The following is a 15,771-nucleotide window of genomic DNA, read 5'->3' as shown; positions in this document are numbered from 1 at the left end:
CCTATGCTTCACAGACGAAGTAATGGAACATCAATTCCCAGAAGGGTTTAAACCCGTCAACACTGAATCATACGACGATACGATAGATCCCGCGGTATGGATCGAAGACTTTCTTCTCCATATCCACTTGGCATGTGGTGATGATCTCCATGCCATTAAATACCCCCCTCTCAAATTAAAGGGACCAGGTCGGCACTGGCTAAACCGCCTCCCAGAGAACTCTATTGGCAGCTGGGAAGACTTGGAGGATGCCTTTAGAGACAACTTCCAAGGTACCTAGCTATGTCCGGCCCCCAGACGCCGATGACCTTAGTCACATAGTCCAGCAACCCGGAGAATCAGCCCGGAAACTCTGGACCAGGTTCATAATTAAAAAGAACCAAATTGTGGACTGTCCGGACGCCGAAGCCCTCGCGGCCTTTAAACACAGCGTCCGAGACGAGTGGCTCGCCCGACACCTCGGCCAAGAAAAGCCCAAGTCCATGGCAGCCCTTACCGCCCTTATGACCCGCTTTTGCGCGGGACAAGATAGCTGGCTAGCTCGTAGAAGCAATAGCACCAGCGACCCTGGCACCTCCGAAGCCAGGGATGGCAATGGCAAACCACGACGCAACAAGCACAAGCGTCGAAGCAACAACCAAGATGCTGAAGACACGACGGTTAACGCCGGATTCAGTGGCTCTAAACCCGGTCAGCGAAAGAAGCCATTCAAAGGAAACAGAGATGGTCCATCTAGTTTGGAAAGAATACTCGATCGGCCTTGCCAGATTCATGGCACCCCCGATAGGCCTACCAATCACACCAACAGAAATTGTTGGGTCTTTAAACAGGCCGGCAAGCTCAACGCCGAACACAAGGGGAAGGGCCGCCCAGCAAGGACGACGATGAAGAGCCTCGCCCACCGAACACATGGGGACAGAAGAAATTTCCCCCCGAAGTCAATACAGTGAACATGATCTACGTTACTCATATCCCTAAGCGGGAGCGCAAGCGCGCATTAAGGGACGTCTACGCCATAGAGCCAGTCGCCTCAAAATTTAATCCGTGGTCACCTTGTCCGATCACCTTTGATCGCAGAGACCATCCGACCAGTATCCGTCATGGAGGCTCGGCTGCATTGGTCCTCGATCCAATTATTGACGGATTCCACCTCACACGAGTCCCCATGGATGGCGGCAGCAATCTCAATCTGCTTTATCAGGACACCGTCCTTAAAATGGGCATTGATTCATCAAGAATCAAGTCCACTAAAACCACCTTTAAAGGGGTAGTACCCGGTGTAGAGGCCTGTTGGACAGGATCCATAACGCTGGAAGTCGTCTTCGGCTCACCGGATAACTTCCGGAGCGAAGACTTGATCTTTGACATCGTCCCGTTCCGCAGTGGCTATCACGCACTACTCGGGTGAACCGCTTTCGCCCGCTTCAACGCAGTTCCGCACTACGCTTATCTAAAGCTCAAGATGCCTGGACCACGTGGAGTTATAACAGTCAATGGAAACATGGAGCGCTCCCTCCTTACAGAGGAGCATACCGCGGCCCTCGCAGCCGAGGTGCAGGGTGGCCTCGCTAAGTCGAATACTACACTGGCAGTCAAGCCCCCGGACACTGTTAAACGAGTCCGGTCTACCATGCAGACTGACATTCTGGCTCATCCATAGCAATATTAGCAATTCGGCCTCCGTCAATGCCCCAGCCTGATAGCGGCATACGTACCGCGTGTACATAGCTACACGTTAAAAATACCATGGGGCAAGGACGGAGGCATGCTAAACATAAGGTCTACAATACGGCTCGACCCTATCCGGACCTCCACACTGTTCCACTTTTTTCTACTTGTTTTTATTTCAGGTTCTCTACAAATTTCTGGTGGTAACATGGGTCTCCTTCTAGGCCCCTTATGCATTCTCGATTGTTGATCCTCTCAAAGGATCATACACCAAGGCGAAAAGCGGCGCAGACATGCGGCAGGGTGTCCAAAGGATCTTCAAGATCATCTTTTTGCTCTTAGGACCTATATACAGCTTTCCCTTGTCTTCGGCATGTAAAATAGTTGTGATGCTTATCGTATCTTCTGTACAAATACGTCTTGACGTACTAATCAGATTATAATGGAAACAGTTTTTCGCCCAACCTTGTTCGGTGTTGGCTTCTTTTGCAATCTGTTTTTCCACTTCACGTCCAAATTGGCATATACACCTCGGTATGACCTAAATCGCCAGGGGCTCTATTCAAGCCATATGTATCTTCAATCATATAAATTCTGAACAATCTCAGAGTACACTTCGGCGTCCCGGATACGACATTATATGCATCGGCTCCGTATCACGTCTTTGGTCAATAGTTGGGTTGCCCGGCTCCTGTGCTTGCCACCTTACGTTTCGTTTTTCGGCTAAGGTAGTAAAGGGAGAACTACTGCGATTGTGTTTCCGGCTAGCTCGGTCAAGCACCTCAGTAGGAAAAGCCGAAAACTGAGTGTCGTGATGTGGCGAGAGCTAGTCAGCAATTCGGTGACTTATTAAATCTCTAGCGATTTCTCCCGTATTACACGAAGGGCTGGCCTTGTTCAGTCACGCGTCTAAAGGCATCTAAGTTCGATAGCTGCATACGCACCAGGGGCTATCTTACAACCCCATCGTAAAACTCCTATGGCTAAGTGAGGGTGGTAAAGCCATATAGTATGATTGCCTCGTTCGCCGCACTAACACCTCCTATATGGACCAAGACGTTGGGTCAAGTGTGATTATGTGCTATCCCAAACACCCCCGTAATATCTATGTGGGGGCTGAAGTCGATGACTGGCAAACTCTCAATGATACAAATGGCCGCACAGGAGGAGAAGTAATTCAACAGGCATAAATATATTACAAAGGCCTCGGCTTATAATACAATGTCTGGGTAGCTCAGATACAGTTGCTCGGATACAATTACTCGAACATAATATCCTTTGAGCATTGCCCCTCTATCAAACAGGCACCCTCAAGGACATCGTCGAAATAACGCTACGGCTTGCAGTGAGCCTTGTCACCGGGCGGACCCTTAACGGCCACGCTGGCAGCCTTCATCTTGGCCCAGTGCATTTTGACACGGGCAAAGGCCATCCGCGCACCCTCAATGCATGCCGAGAGCTTCACTGCCTCTATTCGGGGCAGGGCGTCGCCGAGTCGCTTGACCAGGCCGAAGTAGCTGCTCAGAATGGGTCCAACTGGCCATAACCGGACTATGACGTCCTTCATCGCCAAACCGGACATCCTATGCAGCTCCACCAGCTGCATCATCTGATTGTTCAGTAGCACTGGTCGCTCCAGCGCCAAATATTGCGACCAGAAGAGCTTCTCCGTCACGTTCCCTTCTTGGGCCCGGAAGCACTGAGCGGCATCGGCAGCACTCCTCGAGAGATCCGCAAAAGCGTCTGGAGCACTCCACAGTCGATTTAGCAAAGTATATCTCCGATCGTTGAATATACTCTGTAAAAGAAAAGGCTTACCAGCCGCTATCTGTCTGGCTTGCTTGATCTCCTCGCGAGCCGCCCGGGAGTCGGGCCGCGCCTCTTTTGCAGCTTGGAGAGCCTTGGTGAGTTCAGCCGCTTGGGCCTTGTTACTCTCCTCCAAGGACCCACACTTGGTGGCGGCATCCTGGAGCGCTTGCTCTACCTTGATCACCCTCGCCTCATACTGAAGGCGGGTGGCCTTTTCAGCCTCCATATCCGCAACCGCCTTCTCTACGGCTGCTTTGTTTACCCTCGCCTCCTCCTTGGCTTCGGAGAGGGCACTCTTCAGGGCCTCGACCTCGGTCGCGTTGCCTACAATCATTTACATAGCATCACACGAGCTTAAACTCTGAGTTTGCATTATACTTTAGGCTTGCAAGGGGTCTTTCTAAAAGCGTACCTTGGGTCTCGTCGAACCTCTTGTTAATGTGGTCGATCTCCTCATTCGCTAGCTTCAGTTTCCGCTGGAGCTCAGACACTTCAGCATCCTTGGCTGAAGCTGCTAGCAGTGAAGCTTGTTTATCAACATAGATAAGTGTGTTACCTCCGGAGTATTTGATTCTCTGTCTGGCACTTTTTCCAATAAACCGAACAGAGTCTCAGGGGCTACTATCTGTACACGAGCATATTTTTCACACACGCAAAAGCAACTAAGGATATTACATACCTCAAAGCCTGTTAGCAGGCTAGTGCACGCTTCGTTCAGTCCACTTTCGGTGGACTGAACCTTTTCAACCACCGTACCCATCAGGGCATGGTGTTCATCCAGGATGGAAGCATAGTGAAGTGCTTCCCTCAATGTATCCGGCGCCTCCGGATTGATGGAGGTCGTCGGTGGAGTCGGCACTCCCCCCTCTTTCGAAGGGGGCTGCTCACTCGGGTTCGGAGCCGTGTGGGACTCCGGAGTAGTATTCGGCGGGGGGTCGGACTGGTCAAGGGCCCCACCGTCAGTCTCCATGGGGATTACGCCCCCCATGTTTCGAGTCGTCGAGGCATTACCCTTTGGCGCCATTTCAGCGGCATTCCGCACCTCTCCCTGGCCCGGAGAGGTCCTTTGGGATAACACCTCGGTGTCATTCGTGGCATGTGGCGGGGAGGCTCGTGGAGGCGACTCGCTCTCCATCATGTCCGGCGCCAAAGAATTCCCCGAAGACAGTGATTGTTGGGGGAGATCACGGGCCGGACTGGAAAACATAGATGATATGTCACCCTACAATTTATAAAAAGCTGGATATATATTATCTTTGAATACTTACGATTCGGCCAGGGGCTTTGGCCTGGGGTTCCACTCGGGGACGGCCTCGACGTCTGATTCCGAGTCGTCCGAAAGGGAGAGTTTCCCCTTCTTGGACGCCTCCACCTCTAAGTCTGCGGAAGCTCCCCTTTTATTCTTTCCTTCCTTAGGGGGAGAATTGTTCTCCTCCTGTTCCTCTTCTTCTTCATCTCCCTCGTGGGAGGAGAAAGCTTCGGTATCTTCGGACGTTATGTCCGAAGTGCCTTTGCGGCGAAGGCCACTTCTGACATCCTTGCCCTTCTTCTTGGCCTTCTTTTCCGGCGCCTGGTGCGGCACCGAAACCGGCATCTTCGTCAGAAGAGGAATAGCTGGGTCTTCGGGCAGGGGAGCCGGACACTGGATCCACTCTGCCTTCTTCGTCCAGCCCTGCAGGATAAGGGGAAGGCTTAAGCTTACTCCTTGGATCTACAAATTGCAGATGTGATTAGAAATCTGAAAAACTTATTGGAGTGGCTGGATGAGCGCAGTCGAGGCCGAGGTCTTCAGTCGTTTGCGGCCACGACTTTTGGGTCTTGAAAAGAAGCTTCCATATATCTTCGTGCTTCATGCCGAAGAACCGCTGGAAGGTCCGGGGACTTGCCGGATCAAACTCCCACACATGGAGAGTGCGGCGTTGGCAGGGGAGAATCCGGCAGAAAAGCATCACCTGGATCACGCTGGCAAGACTGGTGTTCTTCTCTATCATGCTCTTGATGCGCTTCTGCAGCGTCATCGCCTCGTCGGATGACGCCCAATCCAGGCCCTTATTAAGCCATGATGTGAGCCGCATTGGAGGACCGGATTTGAACTCAGGGGTGGCGGCCCATGTGGCGTCACGGGGTTCCATGACGTAGAACCACTCCTGTTGCCATCCCTTCACAGTCTCTACAAAGATCCCCTTGGGCCAGGTGATGTTAGGGAGCTTGCTCACCATGGCGCTGCCACACTCTGCGTGTTGACCCTCGACCACTTTCGGCTTCTCATTGAAGACCTTGAGCCACAGGCCGAAGTGGGGGGAATGCGGAGGAACACCTCACACACGACGATGAACGCCGAGATGTTGAGGAATGAATTCAGGGCTAGATTGTGGAAATCTAGCCCGTAATAGAACATGAGTCCGCGGACGAAAGGGTGGAGAGGAAACCCTAGCACGCGAAGAAAGTGGGGTATGAATACTACCCTCTCATTGGGCTCCGGGGTGGGAATGATCTGCTTCTTGGCAGGGAGCCGATGGGCGATTTCTTTGGCTAAGTACCCCTCTTCCCGGAGCTCCTTGATGTTCCCCTCCGTGACGGAGGAGGCCATCCACTTGCCTGCGCTCCAGATCCGGACATGGTCGGAGTGTTAGCTGGGGGCGGAAGGGGTTGAAGCTGGGGCGCTTGAGCTCGAGGACAGATGGGCTGAGGAGGAAGAAGGCGTGGGGTAAAAAGCAGATCCTTATCTTCTTATAAAGGCAGTGAATATCGAGCGTCCCCCCACGAGCCTTAAAACTCGCCTATTCCCCAGGGGTCGTGCAAACGGCACGGTTGGATTACCCAAACCCGTATTAATGAGAATCCCGCAATAAGGGGACACGATCTCTGCTTTGACAAGACGTGTCAATGAAGACTGCGTCTCGAAACGCGAAGCGGGAGGCTGAAAAACAATTCGAAATAATAAAGGCCAGAGCACAACGCCTCGCCGGAAAATCTGTCAGAGGACATTACCTATTTCTGTTTAAGTATTTTGCCCTTGTGGTTCAGGGTTGTAACTATTGTACAGAGCCGGATATAGTTCTTTTGGTCAACTACTTTGAAGTGTTCGGAGGATTAACCCGCCTTGCAATGCTGAAGACAATCTACGCGCCGGACACATCGTCATTGAAGCCTGGTTCAGGGGCTACTGAGGGAGTCCTGGATTAGGGGGTCCCCGGGCGTCCGGGCTATGTGACATGGGCCGGACTGGTGGGCCGTGAAGATACAAGATAGAAGGCTTCCCCCCGTGTCCGGATGGGACTCTCCTTGGCGTGGAAGGCAAGCTTGGCGTTCGGATATGAAGATTCCTTTCTCTGTAAACTGACTTTGTAAAACCCTAGGCCCCTCCGGTGTCTATATAAACCGGAGGGTTTAGTCCATAGAGGCAACTACAATCATACAGGCTAGACATTTAGGGTTTATCCATTACAATCTCGAGGTAGATCAACTCTTATAACCCCTCTACCCATCAAAGTCAATCAAGCAGGAAGTAGGGTATTACCTCCATTAAGAGGGCCCGAACCTGGGTAAACATCGTGTCCCCTGCCTCCTGTTACCTTCGATCCTCAAACGCATAGTTCGGGACCCCCTACCCGAGATCGGCCGGTTTTGACACCGACAGTCGGGCCATTGCTGATGCAAAGAGAAACTGCGCAAGTGTAAAGGAGAAGAAGAAGTTGCAGCGCATGTTAGAGGATCACAAGAAATTGTTATACCTGAATTGCAAAGCTGACAAGAAAAAGCCGGGCACGACACTGGAATTGCTGCAATGGAAGGCAGAGAATGGTGTATCTGATAAAGGATTTGGAAAGTCGCTGATAATGTTAAAGAAGATGCTTCCAAAGGACAACGAATTGCCCGAGAGTACGTACGGAGCAAAGAAGGTTGTCTGCCCTCTAGGATTAGAGGTGCAGAAGATACATGCATGCCCTAATGACTACATCTTCTACCGCGGTGAGTATGAGGATTTGAACACGTGCTCGGTATGCGGTGCATTGCGCTATAAGATCAGCCACGATGACCCTGGTGATGTCGAGTGCGAGCGCCCCAGGAAGAAGATTCCTGCAAAGGTGATGTGGTATGCTCCTATAATACCACGGTTGAAACGTTTGTTCCAAAACAAAGAGCATGCCAAGTTGATGCGATGGAACAGAGAAGACCGTAAGAAAGAGGGGAAGTTGAGAGTACCCGCTGACAGGTCACATTGGAGAAAAATCGAGAGAAAGTACTAGGAGGACTTTGCAGGTGACGCAAGGAACATATGGTTTGGTCTAAGCGCAGATGGCATTAATCCTTTTGGGGAGCAGAGCAGAAACCATAGCACCTGGCCTGTGACTCTGTGTATGTATAACCTTCCTCCTTGGTTGTGCATGAAGCGGAAGTTCATTATGATGCCAGTGCTCATCCAAGGCCCTAAGCAACCCGGCAACGACATTGATGTGTACCTAAGGCCATTAGTTGAAGAACTCTTACAGCTGTGGAATGGAAAAGGTGTACGTGCGTGGGATGGGCACAAACAGGAAGAATTTGACATACACGCGTTGCTGTTTGTGACCATCAATGATTGGCCTGCTCTCAGTAACCTTTTAGGACAGACAAACAAGGGATACTGCGCATGCACGCACTGTTTGGATGATACCGACAATATATATTTGGATAATTGTAAGAAGAATGTGTACCTGGGACATCGTCGATTTCTTTCGATCAGGCATCCCGTAAGAAAGAAAGGCAAGAATTTCAGAGGTGAGGCAGATCACCGGACGAAGCCTCGCCACCGTACTGGTGATGATGTACATGATATGGTCAAGGATTTGAAGGTAATCTTTGGAAAGGGTCCTGGCGGACAATCTGTTCCGAATGACACTGACGGACGCGCACCCATGTGGAAGAAGAAATATATATTTTGGGACCTGCCCTATTGGAAATACCTAGAGGTCCACTCTGCAATCAACGTGATGCACGTGACGAAGAATCTTTGCATGACCCTGCTTGGCTTCTTGGCGTGTATGGGAAGACGAAAGATACACCGGAGGCACGGGAGGACCAGCGACGTATGCATGGAAAAGACGGCATACATCAGGGTCATGCCAGCTACGCTCTTACCAAAGAAGAGAAGGAAATCTTCTTTGAATGCCTGCTCAGTATGAAGGTCCCATCTGTTGGGAAACGCAGTACTTTCAAAAAATTTCCTACGCACACGCAAGATCCATCTAGGTGATGCATAGCAACGAGAGGGGAGAGTGTTGTCTACGTACCCTCATAGACCGAAAGTGGAAGCGTTATGACAACGCGGTTGATGTAGTCGTACGTCTTCATGATCCGACCGATCCTAGTACCGAAAATACGACACCTCCGCGATCTGCACACGTTCAGCTCGGTGACGTCCCACGAACTCTCGATCCAACTGAGTGTCGATGGACAGCTTCGTCAGCACGACGGTGTGATGACGGTGATGATGAAGCTACCGGCGCAGGGCTTTGCCTAAGCACTACGACGATATGACCGAGGTGGAATATGGTGGAGGGGGGCACCACACACGGCTAAAACAATGATCAACTTGTGTGTCTATGGGGTGCCCCCCTCCCCCGTATATAGAGGAGTGGAGGAGGGGGAGGGCCGGTCCTCTCTATGGCGCGCCCCAGGGGAGTCCTACTCCCACCGGTAGTAGGATTCCCCCCCTTCCAAGTAGGTGTAGGAGAGGAAGGAAGGAGGAGAGAGGGAGGAAGGAAAGGGGGGTCGGCCCCCCTCCCAATTCGGATTGGGCTTGGGGGGCGCGCCCCCTCCTACGTTGCCTCCTCCTCTCTCCCACTAAGACCCAATAAGGCCCATACACTCCCCGGGGGCTTCCGGTAACCTCCCGGTACGCCGGTAAATGCCCGAACTCATCCGGAACCATTCTGATGTCCAAACATAGTCATCCAATATATCGATCTTTATGTCTCGACCATTTCGAGACTCCTCGTCATGTCCGTGATCATATCCGGGACTCTGAACTACCTTCAGTACATCAAAACACATAAACTCATAATACCGATCGTCACCGAACGTTAAGCGTGCGGACCCTAATGGTTCGAGAACTATGTAGACATGACTGAGACTCATCTCCGGTCAATAACCAATAGCGGAACCTGGATGCTCATATTGGTTCCTACATATTCTACAAAGATCTTTATCGGTCAAACCGCATAACAACATACGTTGTTCCCTTTGTCATCGGTATGTTACTTGCCCTAGATTCGATCGTCGGTATCTCAATACCTAGTTCAATATCGTTACCGGCAAGTCTCTTTACTCGTTCCGTAATGCATCATCCCGCAACTAACTCATTAATCACATTGCTTGCAAGGCTTATAGTGATGTGCATTACCGAGTGGGACCAGAGATACCTCTCTCAAAATCGGAGTGACAAATCCTAATCTCAATCTATGCCAACTCAACAAACACCATCGGAGACACCTGTAGAGCATCTTTATACTCACCCAGTTATGTTGTGACATTTGATAGCACCCAAAGTGTTCCTCCTGTATTCGGGAGTTGCATAATCTCATAGTCATAGAAACATGTATAAGTCATGAAGAAAGCAATAACAATAAACTAAACGATCAAGTGCTAAGCTAACGGAATGGGTCAAGTCAATCACATCATTCTCTAATGATGTGATCCCGTTAATCAAATGACAACTCATGTCCATGGCTAGGAAACTTAACCATCTTTGATGCAACGAGCTAGTCAAGTAGATGCATACTAGTGACACTCTATTTGTCTATGTATTCACACATGTACTAAGTTTCCGGTTAATACAATTCTAGCATGAATAATAAACATTTATCATGATATAAGGAAATATAAATAACAACTTTATTATTGCCTCTAGGGCATATTTCCTTCACCGTCTGGCTTCTCGTCGAATATAAAGGGAATAATAATATGGCAGAGAAAAAGTTCCTGAACCTAAAGTCTCATGACTGCCACGTGATTATGACGCAACTGCTTCCGGTTGCATTGAGGGGGCTTCTACCAGAAAACTTCGATTAGCCATTGTGAAGCTATGTGCATTCCTCAATGCAATCTCTGAGAAGGTAATCGATCCAGAAATCATACCAAGGTTAGAGAATGATTTGGTGCAATGTATTGTCAGTTTCGAGTTGGTGTTCCCACCATCCTTCTTCAACATCATGACGCATGTCCTAGTTCACCTATGCGAAGAGATTAACGTTCTAGGTCCTGTATTTCTACACAATATGTTCCCCTTTGAGAGGTTCGTGGGAGTCTTAAAGAAACATGTTCATAACCGTGCTAGGCCAGAAGGAAGCATCTCCAAGGGCCATGAAAATGAGGAGGTCATTGAGTTTTGTATTGACTTTATTCCCGACCTTAAGCCGATTGGTGTTCCTGAATCGCGGTATAAGGGCAGACTGGGTGGAAATGGCACGCTAGGACCGAAACAAATAATATGTATGGACGGGCATTCTCTCACTCAAGCACACTACACAGTTCTACAAAATTTCGCCTTGGTGGCTCTGTATATGGAGGAACACAAGAATATTCTACGCTCCAAACACCCGGAGCAGTCTGACGACTGGATTACACGTGAACAAACGGGGACTTTCGCCGGTTGGTTGTAGACACGTGCCATGCATGACGCCGCTGTTGAAGATGACCTGTACTTGTTGTCCCAGTTACCATCTTCAAATATAATGACTTTCAAAGGGTACGAGATAAATGGGAATACATTTTACACGATCGCCCAAGATAAGAAGAGCACCAACCAAAATAGTGGTGTCCGCTTTGATGCAGCAACCAAGAGGGGAAAGGACACATATTATGGTTACATAGAGGAGATATGGGAACTTGACTATGGACATGGTTTGAAGGTCCCTTTGTTTGGGTGCAAATGGGTTAATATGACACGAGGCGGGGTAATGGAAGACCCGCAGTACGGAATGACAACAGTGGATCTCAACAATCTTGCGTACGCAGACGAACCATTCGTCCTAGCCAATGATGTGGCGCAGGTTTTCTATGTGAAGGACATGTCTACCAAGCTGAGAAAAAGAAAAGATGAGCAAGGGAATACATCATACGATGAGCCAAAGTGCCACATTGTTCTTTCAGGGAAAAGAAACACCGTGGGAGTGGATGACAAGACAGACATGTCAGAAGATTATGAAAAGTTTCACGAAATTGCTCCCTTCACAGTGAATATTGACCCAAGCATCCAGTTAAATGATGAAGGTTGTCCATGGTTATGGCGCAAAGGGACACACGCGAAGAAAAAGTTTCACACCCAAAGATCCCACTTTGGGATGTGACCGGCTTCACTGTCATCACTTTCTTCTCTAGTGAGTTTCTGGACTTATATATCTGAAAAGTCCCACTTTGGACAAACCGTAGGGAATCTTTCTAATAGTTAGGGTGCTTATGTGTTTTGGCATTTGAAACATGTACTTTTGTGCTTCGGACAAGCGTGTACCTTTCTGACTTCATTTTCTATTTTCCATCTCATTTACTAATTTTTTGAGCTAAATGACCCTAAAATTGAAAAGCACTACAAAATGAACTCTGAAAAGGTTGAAAGTTGGCATGGTATCTCCATTTCACCCACATAGCATGTGCAAAAAAGTTGAGAGGGTTACGGCAAAAACTGGATGCACTTCGTGTACAACATGGACAATCTCTTTCGAAGTATCAGGGTTTCGGACGAAAACTCATCTGTTACAAAGGCAATTCATTTTTTTAACTTATTTCAACTCCGGACTTTTTGTGCGTTCAGCATGCACCATTCAAAGCCATGTCATCAACTTTCAACCCTTTCTGACATCATTTACTATTTTTCATGCATTTACTGATTTTTTTGAGCTAAATGGCCCTAAAATTGAAAAGCACTAGAAATGAACTTTGAAAAAGGTTGAAAAGTTGCCATGGTATCATCATTTCACCCACATAACATGTGCAAAAAACTTGAGAGGGTTACGGCAAAAACTGGATGCACTTCGTGTACAAAATGGACAATCTCTTTCGTAGTATCATGGTTTCGAACGAAAACTCATCTGTTACAAAGGCATTTCATTTTTTAAACTTATTACAACTCTAGGCTTTTTGTGCGTTCAGTATGCACCATTCAAAGCCACATCATCAACTTTCAACCCTTTCTGACATCATTTGCTATTTTTCATGCATTTACTGTTTTTTTGAGCTAAATGACCCTGAAATTGAAAAGCACTACAAATGAACTCTGAAAAGGTTGAAAGTTGGCACGGTATCATCATTTCACCCACATAGAATGTGCAAAAAGTAGAGAGGGTTACGGCAAAAACTGGATGCACTTCGTGTACAAAATGGACAATCTCTTTCGAAGTATCAGGGTTTTAGACGAAAACTCATTTGTTACAAAGGCAATTCATTTTTTAACTTATTTCAACTCTAGACTTTTTGGGCATTCAGTATGCACCATTCAAAGCCATGTCATCGACTTTCAACCCTTTCTGACATCATTTGCTATTTTCATGCATTTACTGATTTGTTTGAGCTAAATGACCCTGAAATTGAAAAGCACTACAAATGAACTCTGAAAAGGTTGAAAGTTGGCATGGTATCATCATTTCACCCACATAGCATGTGCAAAAAAGTTGAGAGGGTTACGGCAAAAACTTGATGCACTTCGTGTACAAAAACATAAGAAAAAAGAATCACTAAAAAAATCTATTTTTAAAGTAAAGTTATTCGCAAACTAGTGATTCACACAAATTTCAAATAATTCAAATTTAAACTATTCAAATTTGAAAACTACTAGCACTAACAGAAAGTTTGTAATTTTTTGTACCTAAAGCAAAAATATTCACAAAGAAACTCTAAATACAGCAAAAAACCACTCACAAATAAATAAAAGAAAATAAATAAATAAAGCAGAAAAGAAAAAAAATGAAAAAATGAAAATGAAAAAAGCTCGCCTACTGGGCCACAGCGGCCTGCATATGACTAGAAACCCAACCTGTAGTTGGTCCAGGATGCAGGCCCGCAAGGCGCAGTAGGCCCACAGGGCAGCGCAACAGTTTAGGCCCAGAGGCCTGCTTTGGAGAGGAGCTCAAAGGAGCAGCCGCACCTGGGTATATAAACCAGTGCGGCTGCCCTTCGCTCGGCGAGGTGGGACTAAACTTTGTGCACCGCGGGTGGCAGCGCACCCCCTTTAGTACCGGGTCGTGGCTCCAACCGGTACTAAAGGGGGGTTCTTTAGTACCGATTGCTGCCACGACCTGGTACTTAAGGGGTGCGCTTCCCGCCACTTGGCCTGGCCAAAATAGGCCTTTAGTACCGGTTGGTGGCTCCAACCGGTACTAAAGGTCCATCCTATATAAACCACACTTCAAAATTTTGCAGTTTCATCTCCCATTTTCTCTCCTCTGCTCCGACATCGCCGCCGCCCCGTACGTCGCCCCCGTCCCGCGCCGTCGCTATCCCCGCCGCTGCCCCCGTCGCGCGCCGTGGCCGTCGCCACCCTCTTCCCTATCGCCGCCCCGGCCTGTCCCACTACTGGAATTAGCTTATTTGCCGTCTGCCAGTTCTTTGCCGTCTGCTGGCTGACGACAAAGAAAAGTCTTTGCCGTCCGCTTCAGGAAAACGGACGGCAAAGAACTGGCTTATGGCAAAGATTCTTTGCCGTCCGCTGGCTGACGGCAAAGAGAGAGCTGGCCCCACTAAATGAGCTAATTGGAAAAAACTTAACGGCCCCCCTCTTTGTCGTCTGCTAGCAGACGGCAAAGAGGAAACAAAGCGGACGGCAAAGGGTGGGCGGACGGCAAAGATGTGACCTAACTAACGGCCGAGCCCCACCCCGCCGTTGCCCCACCTCCTCTATCCCTATCCCCTCTCTCTCCACCCCACCCCTCTCTCTCCCGCTCGTCTCTCCCTCTCCCTCCCGCGAGAAGCTACGCCGGGCGATTCCGGCGAGCTCCGGCCGGATTCGACGACGCCCGCCCCACAGCCGAGAGCCTCCCGACCCCGCGCCGCTGCGCCACCTCGCCTCCGCCCGCCGGTGCGTGCTCCCACCTCACCATTTCCCCTCACCCTTGTCTCCCTTGCTCAGATCCGCCGCCGCCGCCTCCTCCGCCAAGCCCGCCGCCCCCAAGGTCCGATCTTCCGCGTCCCTTCCCCTTCCTTCCCCGGCCCCGATCCTCTGTTTATTTGCTTTTCTTGTCTGATCTCCTTTTTTATGTTGGATTTGGAAGCGCAGGCGAGGTCCATGGACGACATCGACGACGACGATGATGAGGACGAGGAGGAGGGGGAGGACGACCAGGACATGCGCGACCCCACCCCCGAGCCCGACGAGCTCGACGAGGACATCGTCGAGTCCGACCTCGAGCTCGACCACGACGGCGTCGTCCACCCCGACCACGACGATGCGCCACAGAAGGTCCCCTGCACTGTTCACCCCCATCTCTGTTTCCTTGTTTTCATCGCCGTTCTGCTCTCCTCTGCTAGTCTAGATTCGCGGTCAACTCGCATCACAGCAAGCACTAGTTATCGCTCCTGTTCTTGGCCCCTTCGGGGGTTCACAGTGGACTGACCGGATGCAGGAAATGTGCCAACTTCCTCTGGCGAAACCCTGCTGCCTTGCCCTAGATGTCTAAATTGTTGCCTTTTAGCCCAAGATTATGCTGTTTTCTTCTCTAACTTGTCACACACCACTGTCCTGCTCCAGTCTAGCTCTTTATTACCACCTGCAACCAAGGATGTTCTTTTCTTCTTCTTTATTTAATGATGATGATTCGTCAATCCTCACTGCCCTCTTACTGTTCTAGTCTAGTTGTTCATAACCATGTCAGCCTAGCTGTTTATGACCATGATACCTTGCTCCACATTGTTGTTACCTGACACAGCCTAGGATTATACTGTTTTCTTGTCCACAAGTCCAATGATATCTTGCACAAGCAGACCGCTCTCAAGGTTGGTTCTTCATAATAACTTGTCTATCAACGTGCTTCTTCTGCTTCTAGAGGTTAATTAATTGTTCTGCCAAGCAGACTGCTCTCAAGGGCTTGTGCTTATCTTGTGTATCAACGTTCTAGTTCTGCTTCTAGCACTGGGTCTGTCCCTTCTATTGAGGAAGCCGGCTGCCAGACTGCTGCCGTCACTAAATCCCTAACGCCGGGGCCGTGTTAACTCCATTTGATTGTCAAATTGCTTAGATAACTCAATTTGATTGTGCTCATAGTGATTCTGGCATGCTATATTTTTTCATTGCGGTGAATGGTATTCTCTTTTCCCACACAACAT

This window comes from Triticum aestivum, chromosome 4D (assembly GCF_018294505.1).
Source record: "Triticum aestivum cultivar Chinese Spring chromosome 4D, IWGSC CS RefSeq v2.1, whole genome shotgun sequence".
Lineage (NCBI taxonomy): Eukaryota > Viridiplantae > Streptophyta > Magnoliopsida > Poales > Poaceae > Triticum > Triticum aestivum.
Note: the sequence above shows the minus strand (reverse complement) of the source record.